At 29.9% G+C, this 9,863-nt stretch overlaps 1 long non-coding RNA gene across 1 annotated transcript; it reads left to right on the top strand.

Annotated features, from left to right (window-relative positions):
- Nucleotides 1–5,106: 5,106 nt before the first annotated feature.
- Nucleotides 5,107–5,486, top strand: LOC110903237. The gene is made up of 2 exons (XR_002571771.2): nucleotides 5,107–5,169; nucleotides 5,252–5,486. It is a non-coding gene; the product is annotated as an uncharacterized LOC110903237 (long non-coding RNA).
- The last annotated feature ends 4,377 nt before the right edge of the window (nucleotides 5,487–9,863 follow it).

Here is a 9,863-nt window from a genome sequence, read left to right as displayed (position 1 = left end):
TAGAAGACCAAATATCCGATTTTCTTGATTCTTGATATGGATTGGGATTTCAGGGGTCCGGATTTCTACTTACGGGTCAGTTTGGAACATTTTTGAATATAATTATATTACAAAGAAAAAGGGAATAAAATAGTGAGAAAAGAGAATGAACCCACTTTGTAACTTTAGGGTTCAACTAGAAAAGCCTCCTGGTATAAATTTTGGGTATAACTTCTGAGCTACTTTAAATATATATATATATATATATATATATATATATATATATATATATATATATATATATATATATATTTGCACTCGTGTTAAGTATAGTACCCCTAATTCAACCTTATCCCGATGTCACGAGACAGAACCCCAATAAACTTAGTCAGGCAGAGCCTTGACATGTGTTATGGGGCTCAGACCAATCAGAAAGGGTAGCGGTGATCGGGAGTTAAAATTCTTAAAACGGGGCATAGTTTTATTATTTATTAAATAATAAATATTTAGAGAGAGAGGGGAAGTTGGCGAATTTTAGAGAGAGAGAAAGAAGGAAAGATGCTGAGCAATTGAGCAACTAAAAGCTATGTCCTATATATACTACTAGGTTATAACCCGGGAACTTCCCGGGCAGGAAAAATTAATTTATATTGTTATATTGTTTTGAATGGAAAGTTAAAGTTCAAATAAAAATGGTCAAGCCTTAATCCATAAACATCCCCTAATTCCACATTCATTTTGCTTGTTTGCCACACAATATTATCATGAATGATGATTTTCATACGATTTTGACGAGATGAAAATATAAAGTAACTTTTAAGGTACTTGCTTAAAAGATTTGACATTTTTAACTTGATTCAAACTTTGCTAAAAAATTCAATTAATCAATGATAAAATATTATGCATTGCGATTACTACAATAAAAAGCTCACTTCGATATCTCATACGGTTACTACACAAGAGGAAAAGGCTCACTTTGAAATCTTATTAGTATTATTATGATTGCATTTGTTATTAACATTATAACTATTATTATTTTGGACTTGTGGTACATTCACAATTTGTTTCCTGTAAAATAAACAAAGATTTCTTATTTAAAAATAATTATGATTACTTATTGTTATCACGTGACAATAATCTTCTTTTATTTTTTTAACGACAAAACAGACTTTATTCAACACCAAAATTCTGTAGTATGAAGAACACCTCCCCTGGTTTTAACCACCTGATTTGTGCTTCTTGGACAAGATCAGCAATGCTATACCCTGAGAATATAAACAAAAAAGTGAGATACAGATTACAGAACTAACATTAGAATATCAAGATAAATATTGTTACAGGATATTCACGTGACATAAACTTGTTACAGTTTCACATACATTACTTAAGGTTTAAACTTTAAAACTGTCATCAATTCAATTTTGCGGGCTTTTTTTCACTTTAAACCTGTCATCACACTATCCGTGTCATCAATTTAAACTTTAAACCTGTCATCACACTATCCGTGTCATCACTGTCAAGCATTGCAAAGCGTTCTTACGCTGTGAACTACCTGCAAAATCCAATCAACACCAAACCTGTTCAACCCTTATAAAACTTCAATTACTTCAACGCACACACAAACTAAAGAACCATATACCAAATTTCAAATTTCAAAACATAAAAGAAAACCAAAATTATATTTAAACAAAACCAGGGATGAGCAAATGGTAACACGTACTAAAACCGTACCGGTACCGGACCGTAACCAGCACTTTCGGTACTAACCGATTTCTTGAGAGCAAGGCAAGCCCGTCATATAATCGTGAGAAACAAAACCCTAGGTACAGGGAATCATATAATCGTGAGTAGAAAAAAAAAACTAACCGATTTCTTGAGAGCAAGGGAAGCCCGTCACACAATTGCTCTCATCATCAAAACCCTAGATGAAGAACAAACTCAGATCCCACACCGGCTCTGTTTCAAGTCGGAAGATGAAGATGAAGATGAAGATGAGGATTTTGATTCCACTATGATATTGTAGATCAACAACACATCTCTACATCTGTGATTCTTTTTCCTTTTGAATCCAGAGATCCAAATCTAGATCTTTTAGGGAGAGAGAGAAAGAAAATGAAAAGGGCTCGTATTTGAAATTTGAAAAGGGCTCACGTGACAGAGCTGGTCAAAATCAGACCTTTTTGTCCTCAAGCCTGTTCTCATCTTCTCACCAACTTAAAAAAAATCAGACCTTGTTCGTTTGACCTGCAGAAGAGAGAAGAGGATACTCTCTGCCCTCATTAATGCCGTTTGACATTTAGGATTAGGAGAAGGGAGAAGTTGACACATAGGAAAGAGATAAGGGAGAGGGCTTGAGAGGTTGACATGTGTTTAGGGGGAATGTGGGGGTGCCAAGTGGCAAAACCTAGTTCTTTTATTAGAGATAGAGATATCTAGATGGGACACCTACAACCTTAATAAATGCTTCTTGCCACTCGTCCCCCATTAGAACTTTGTAGAATTTTAAGATAAAATATTATTTTATTATTTTATTTGAAAAATTGAAAGATTGACAGATGGAGGATATGGAGTATACGAAATGTAGAGATGGGACACGACAGCTTTCTTCAATTTGTGACATTTCATTTGGTGTATATGTTTGGTTTTATTATTACTATATTCAAAAATGGGATATAAAATATAAAAGAGGACATGAGAGTTCCTTTATTAATGCTTAATGTGATATCTTTCAATTGTAGTAAGTTGATTTATTTATTTATTTATTATTCTATTATTTTTTTCAAAGTGTATACGTACACTTTAGTTAATTATTTATTATATATATATATTATAATTAATTTAACTGCTTTTCTTATTTGGTACTTATAACTTTTAAAATATGACGTTTTACAAAACAATGAGTATGTCTTTAGAACAAGAATATTTATATCTACATTTTGAACCAAGTTTTATTAAAAACGGAGTAGGTTCAAATACAATTAATTATTAGATGGTCACTAGGCCCGTCTAAATACTTCATATTTCTAATCTTCAACTTACCCGCAATCTACCCGTCTAACAAGTTTTTATATACTTTTATTTTATTAAAAAGGTCACCCATATACAGGCCAATCAATTTATATTATTTCAACCAACTATATATATATAAAATAGTGTTTAACACTTATTTGGATTGAATAATTATCTATATATATTCTAAAGTTTAGTTATATGTTCTATTTTAAAACCAAAATTTATGGTTGTTTTAAATGCATCATCCTATAAAAATCCTATTAATTGCATTTAATTTATATTAAATAAATAAGAGATAAGATAAAAAATAAAATAAAATAATTATATATCAATAATCATTAAAATTAATATCATCAATAACACATTATACTAAATAATATATTATAGATAAAGGTAGATTAGTTTAAAGTTAACTTTGATCTTAATTTGTTTTAATAATTGGTTTAAAGATTATTATTCCAAACTTATGGTTATTCTATAAAATGATCTTTGACAAGGTAACCATAAATTTAAATTTCGAAGTAACTAATATATTAAAAGTAGCTCAAATATAATTCGTAATAAAAACACAACAATATATTTTCAAAGAAAACATATAATAAAAAAATAGGTAAAGGGATCCAAATGATATCAAATATTAAGAACTTATCCATGATATTAGTATCAGAATTTAATAGATTAAGATAAAATTTAAACCGAAAGATCATAAGTATCATAAAAATATCATTAAATTAAAGTTAAAAAGTAAAGAAAAGAATTATTATTATAATATTAAAATAATAAAAATATATAAAAAACTATATATATTATTAAAATATTAAAATTACTATTTGTACCGATACCAAACAAGACCGTACCTGTATTTTCGATACCAGTACCGGTTGACACCAAGCTTATCCCACCCCGTGATACTAAAAAATCATTAAATTAAAGTTAAACAGTAAAAAAAAGGAATTATTATTATAATATTAAAATAATAAAAGTATTAAAATAACTATATATATATATATATATATATTCTAATATATTATTAACAAGATTTTGGCTAAATTAATTAGATTATTATAAATAATAATAATAATTTACAAATAAAACAACACAATTTGCAACAAAGCAATGCATGAAACACCATATTAACATATAGTACAGTACATTAATGCTAGAACCTAATCTATACTATATTATAAAGCATTTCATAAGGATACCAACCAAATTTAAGTAATTACAATCTTTTAAACTTATGGTACAACAACTTAATGATGTTAGTAAGGGGTGAAATGGTCTTTCTACATTAATATTAAAAAATAAAAAAAATAATTATCTATATCTATATCTATCTATCTATACTATATTATAAAGCATTTCATAAGGATACCAACCAAATTTAAGTAATTACAATCTTTTATACTTATGGTACAACAACTTAATGATGTTAGTAAGGGGTGAAATGGTCTTTCTATATTAATATTAAAAAATAAAAAAATAATTAAATGAGAATATAATCACAATTAATTATAATAATACAATAATAAGTTCGGTTCTTAAATGCAATTAATAAACGAAACCTATTGGGATAAACCGCAAAAGCACTCCAAAGATCCAATTTCAATCAATATGTAATAAATTTGACCGATTAAGGAATATCCTATCATTGCTATAAATTCACCATTTCACTCAACATCAACTCCTTTGTCTACTATTGTGCGAGTTAGAGTCGAAAAGAAAGAGATAAGAAAGAGATAAGTTGATATGAAATTTATTTATCTTGGTGGAAAGGTGTGTTCTTTTATACCCATTTCAACATTTATTCGAAAAAACTTTGGTTTGTTTCTTAAAATATTCAAATGGGATAACAGTTTTCTTTTACATAATCTATGAGTTTATATTGATGTTTTATTATGTTTTTGGTGATTTAGTGGTTTTTTTTTTCAAATTATGATTTTATATTACATATAAAGTATACACACAGGTTATTGGATACAAAAAGATAGACACTTCATACTTCATCAAGGTACCCTTGCATGACTATAGTATCTGGAACCATTTACGAATGTATTGTTTAATTGTTCATAAATTTATAGTCTTTTTCCTTTTTGCAGCTTCATGTATATGGAGGTGTAAAAGGGTGGGTACGAGAAAAGTTATTCATTTGGAGATAGACATTTATTTGGCCTATTGGTATTTCCTTTTTTAATTTCTACTTTACTATTTTTTTTAAACATATGATGCTTTTGTGTGATTTAATTGATACTATATATAGGCAATATAGATGCAGAGGAAATATTTGAGGAGGTATTGTTTGACAGGATTGGGCAGCAAACTTTAAGGGCTCGGATGTTTTCAACCCGCGCAAAAGATTTAAATTGATTGCGTTTATCTATACTATCGTATAAAGCATTTCACAAGGGTTCCAACCAAATTTAAATAATTGCAACATATTATGCTTATAGTACAACAACTCAATGAAGTTAGTAAAGGGAATTAGTCTTTCTACATGAGTATAAATTGATAAATACAATTAAATTGATAACTTTATAAATTAAGTATTGTTAAATACTTGATAAAGAATTAAATCATTTGACTTAGTTGAACATCATCACCTTCCTCATATTTATATTGCTTTTCCATTTCAAGTTCTCCGTAACCGATTACTTGATTGAATTTTATAATTAAGTCATTATTATTTGGTTTAGTAATTGCTAAACATCATACAAATAAGGTTACAACCTTTTTTGCAATTTTATCAGATAGTTGATGAACATCATATGAAATAAAAATAAAAATAAATAATAATAATAATAATTAAATATAAAAAAACTTAATCAACGTTATTATGAATTTAATTATAACTATAAATGGTTTTAAAACTTAAAAGATGCTAACCAATTAGAAACGAAAATTACTAAAAGGTAATTTCATGGGGTATTATTATCTATAATACCTAATAATTGCAACAATAATGATTAAATAATGAACTTAATTACAGATGGTTTAAAACTCAAAAGAATGCTCTTTGCATCTTACCTCAAGTCTCATGGAATAAGGTTCAAATGATAACCATTACATAATTAGGAACCACTTTTTAGCCCTTGGATCGTATTTTGATGGTTGAGACCTTTAAGTGCAATATCTATATCTCTAAGATGAAGATAATGTATGGTAATGAAGATTTGGAGCAGCAAGAGGTAAAAACAGCCCGAATTTTTCCTTTTATAAATTCGATTCGATTCGTGAGTGTTAGTGTGTATTTATATTGATTAGGGTTTCATCAAATGCAATGTGAGGGTTTCCAATCGGTGTTTATACAAATAATATAGAACCCAATTTTTATGTATGTGTATGTGGTGTGTAGTATGGGGTCTTGCTTACCTCATTCAAGGAATAACAATGAAAGACAAGGGTCATTGATTTCGAAAAACTCCGCCCCTTTGTTCGCCTTCTTCCTGATTTTAAGTTACGGTGAGTCAATTTCCTTTTTTCTGATTCTAATCGATTAAGAACTATACGCGATTAACCAACGAATTGTGGTAGATTTTATGTTTCTATTGCAGTATTTGGATTGAATTGACTGTTGCAATTTAATAATCGTCAGTTATAGTTCGTTTTTTGAATATAGAGAAACACTGACTTATTTAAGGTGCTTGATTTGGGTGAATAGTAGCAATATAAACTGCTATTGTAATTTGGTGTGATATTCAATTCAATATCAGCAACCTAATCAAATTGTTCCCTAAACATAGAGTAAATGTGTTCACCAGCAAGGTAATAATATGTACTAATTTTCAATTATAAGAGACTTCTAATAAGGAAATATAGCTATTAGGTTATGTCAAGGTAAGCATAGTTTATAAAGAATATGTTGCAGAATAAAGTTAATACAACATTTTAGTAATAAATAATAAACTGCTTTCTTATCTATAAAAGGGAACAAAACCTGCAATTTGACTTTTAGATGTCAAAACTGAATTTATATGTATATGTGTATGTAGTATAATATATATATTTAACATCTATTTTACACCATCTAAAACAATGAAAAAGAAAAAATAAAAATAAAAAAATTTGAAAACTGTGACGTCTTTTGAAGAGGGTTGAGAAACCATACGTCCATAGAATTGAAGTTTTGTGAGACCACATGTGGTGGGGCGCAAACCTCTCTCAAAGCGTCTTAAAAACGCGGGGGAACACTGTACCCTCGGGCGTTTTGGGCCTTTTTTTGACTGGTAGTGCTACCACAAAGCGCCGAACGAGGAGTGGACTTTGGTCAAAATAACCATGGTCAAACGGCTAACTTTAAAAAAAACCGGTTTTTGTTTTAAAAATCTATACTATATTCGCACTTTCGTACCGTGTCACGCACTATCTATATCAGTCGTCGTTCCAGGAAAAAACAATAACTATTATGCATGTCGTGCATCGCACGGGTGTTCCCCCTAGTATTAAAAATAAACTAGTTACTAGTTACTAGTGGTTAATAAATTTAACCAAATCTATAATTCTTATATATAAAAATAGGAATGTTACATCCTCCCCACCTTGTTTTAAATCCCGTCCTCGAGATTTGGGTTACGATATTTATTTTAGACTTATGTCATATTTTAGTCAATAAAAACAATATTAAGGTAGATGACACAGAATCAAAATATCAAATTTTGTGAATACTAATAAGTAGGACTCAATGGTTCCACTGAATTAGTTCAAGAAATCGATGACAAATGAATGAGATGAAATGATATAATTTCCAAGGTGACTAGGTTTAAGTTAAAAGAGATATATGATCAATAGATATCTAAATTAAATGTTCATAAGTTTTGAATGATTTAGAAACAATAGAGTTTACTGTCGAAATAAAACTTACTTTGATTGTTAATTTGAGGAAGACTCAGAATCGACAGGTTCAAAATGAAATAAAAGCATGAAAATGATTTGTCAAATATTGAATTATGATATGAAAAAATCAATGTGCTGAGATGAGTGAATTGCAAGGATACACGAAAAGACATTAGAGTTAGTGTATTATTGTCTTAATACATAATTGCATTTAAGACGAATATATATATGTATATATATATATATATATATATATATATATATATATATTATTATGAGTTGAAAGACAGATGTGGTTTTGAATGATTCGAATGATTGTGATTAGCCCAAGCTATAAGTTTATACCGATATCGCAAAGTGTCGTACTGATTGAAATAGTTCAATAATTATGGTGATCGAACAAATTCACCGTGTAATCAACTGAAAGCTTTTAATAAAAACTCTAGGGTTTTACGTCTCTGATCTGCATAACTCTTTTGTCGATCTTGATACATAATACTTGTATAAGTATTTAATTGTTGTGGAATATTAAACAAGATGAGCAATTACTTATAAGTATAAAATGTCTTGTCCATAAATACTTAGACAGTTATTTAGATAATTTTATTCGCCCCTCTAATTCTTGTATTGTTTTATGAAAATATGTCTTCTCCTTACGGTACAAAGTATATATATTTTTATATATATATATAAAATATTTTTATATATAATTAAAATTTACTAAATAAGTATGATGTCTTAATTTATATACATTAACTAGTCATTATCATGGTTGGATATTGGTTAGTGCTGCCTTGTTTAAGCATGGGTGATCAGTCCATGCCTAACTAAGGCTAGACTACCCAATACCTGCCCCTGACAATAACCCTAGTACCTAATAATACTAATACTATTAATATATTATTACTAATAATAAAACTAATATTAATTACCAATAATAAATAACTAAACATAAACTTAAATGAGAGTATACCTCAAACATAATTTTATACGTAAAAATATAAATTTCTTCACCTCAATGGTTTTAACAAGAATTTTAAATATAGTAATATTATATTATAATTTAGGTAATTACTTATGTAAGTTTCCATATATAATTAATTAAATTTATATCATGTTTTTTTCCAATAAATTCATTGACTCGATATCAAAGAGTCATCGTTTTGCAATAATGCGGTTCACGGTATAAAGCAAGGTTAGTTTGTGATGGACGTTCTCAGCAGGTTGGTATTGATTTTGGGGAAACCTTCAGTTCGGTGGTTAAACCGGCAACCATTCGTACCGTATTGACTATTGCACTGTCCAAGTCATGGCCGGTCCACCAACTAGATGTTACTAATGCTTTTCTTCATGGGAATCTCCATGAAACCGTGTACGTGCACCAACCAATGGGTTTTCGAGACAAACACTTCCGGATCACGTTTGTCGATTGAAGAAGTCTCTCTATGGTTTGAAACAGGCCCCTAGAACCTGGTATCAACGTTTCACCGACTACGTTCTTACCTTAGGGTTTGTTCAAAGTGGTTGTGATGCGTCCTTGTTCATCTTACATCATAATGGCAACACTGCCTATCTTCTTCTTTATGTAGATGACATCCTTCTGGTAACATCTTCGACATCTCTTCGTCAGCACCTCATGACTTATCTCTCAAAAGAATTTGCAATGAAGGACCTCGGGGCATTAAGTTTTTTTCTTGGGATCTCTGTGAACCGAACTCAGGACACTATGTTCCTGTCTCAGCAGACTTACGCCACTGACATTATAGAGCGCGCGGGTATGTCGTCTTGTAAACCCGTAGCCACTCCAGTTGATACAAACTCCAAACTTAGTGCAACATCAGGTACCGACTTTGAGAACCCTACACTTTACAGAAGTTTGGCAGGGGCACTGCAATACCTCACTTTCACTAGGCCCGACATCAGTTATGCGGTGCAACAGGTATGTATGCACATGCATGCGCCCAAAACAGATCACTGGAATGCTCTCAAGCGTATCATCCGGTACATTCATGGCACGGTCTCTTACGGCCTAACCCTGTCAC

The sequence above is a fragment of the Helianthus annuus genome, chromosome 13 (assembly GCF_002127325.2).
Source record: "Helianthus annuus cultivar XRQ/B chromosome 13, HanXRQr2.0-SUNRISE, whole genome shotgun sequence".
In the NCBI taxonomy this organism is placed as follows: domain Eukaryota; kingdom Viridiplantae; phylum Streptophyta; class Magnoliopsida; order Asterales; family Asteraceae; genus Helianthus; species Helianthus annuus.
Note: the sequence above shows the minus strand (reverse complement) of the source record. Positions and strands in the feature narration are given on the sequence as shown.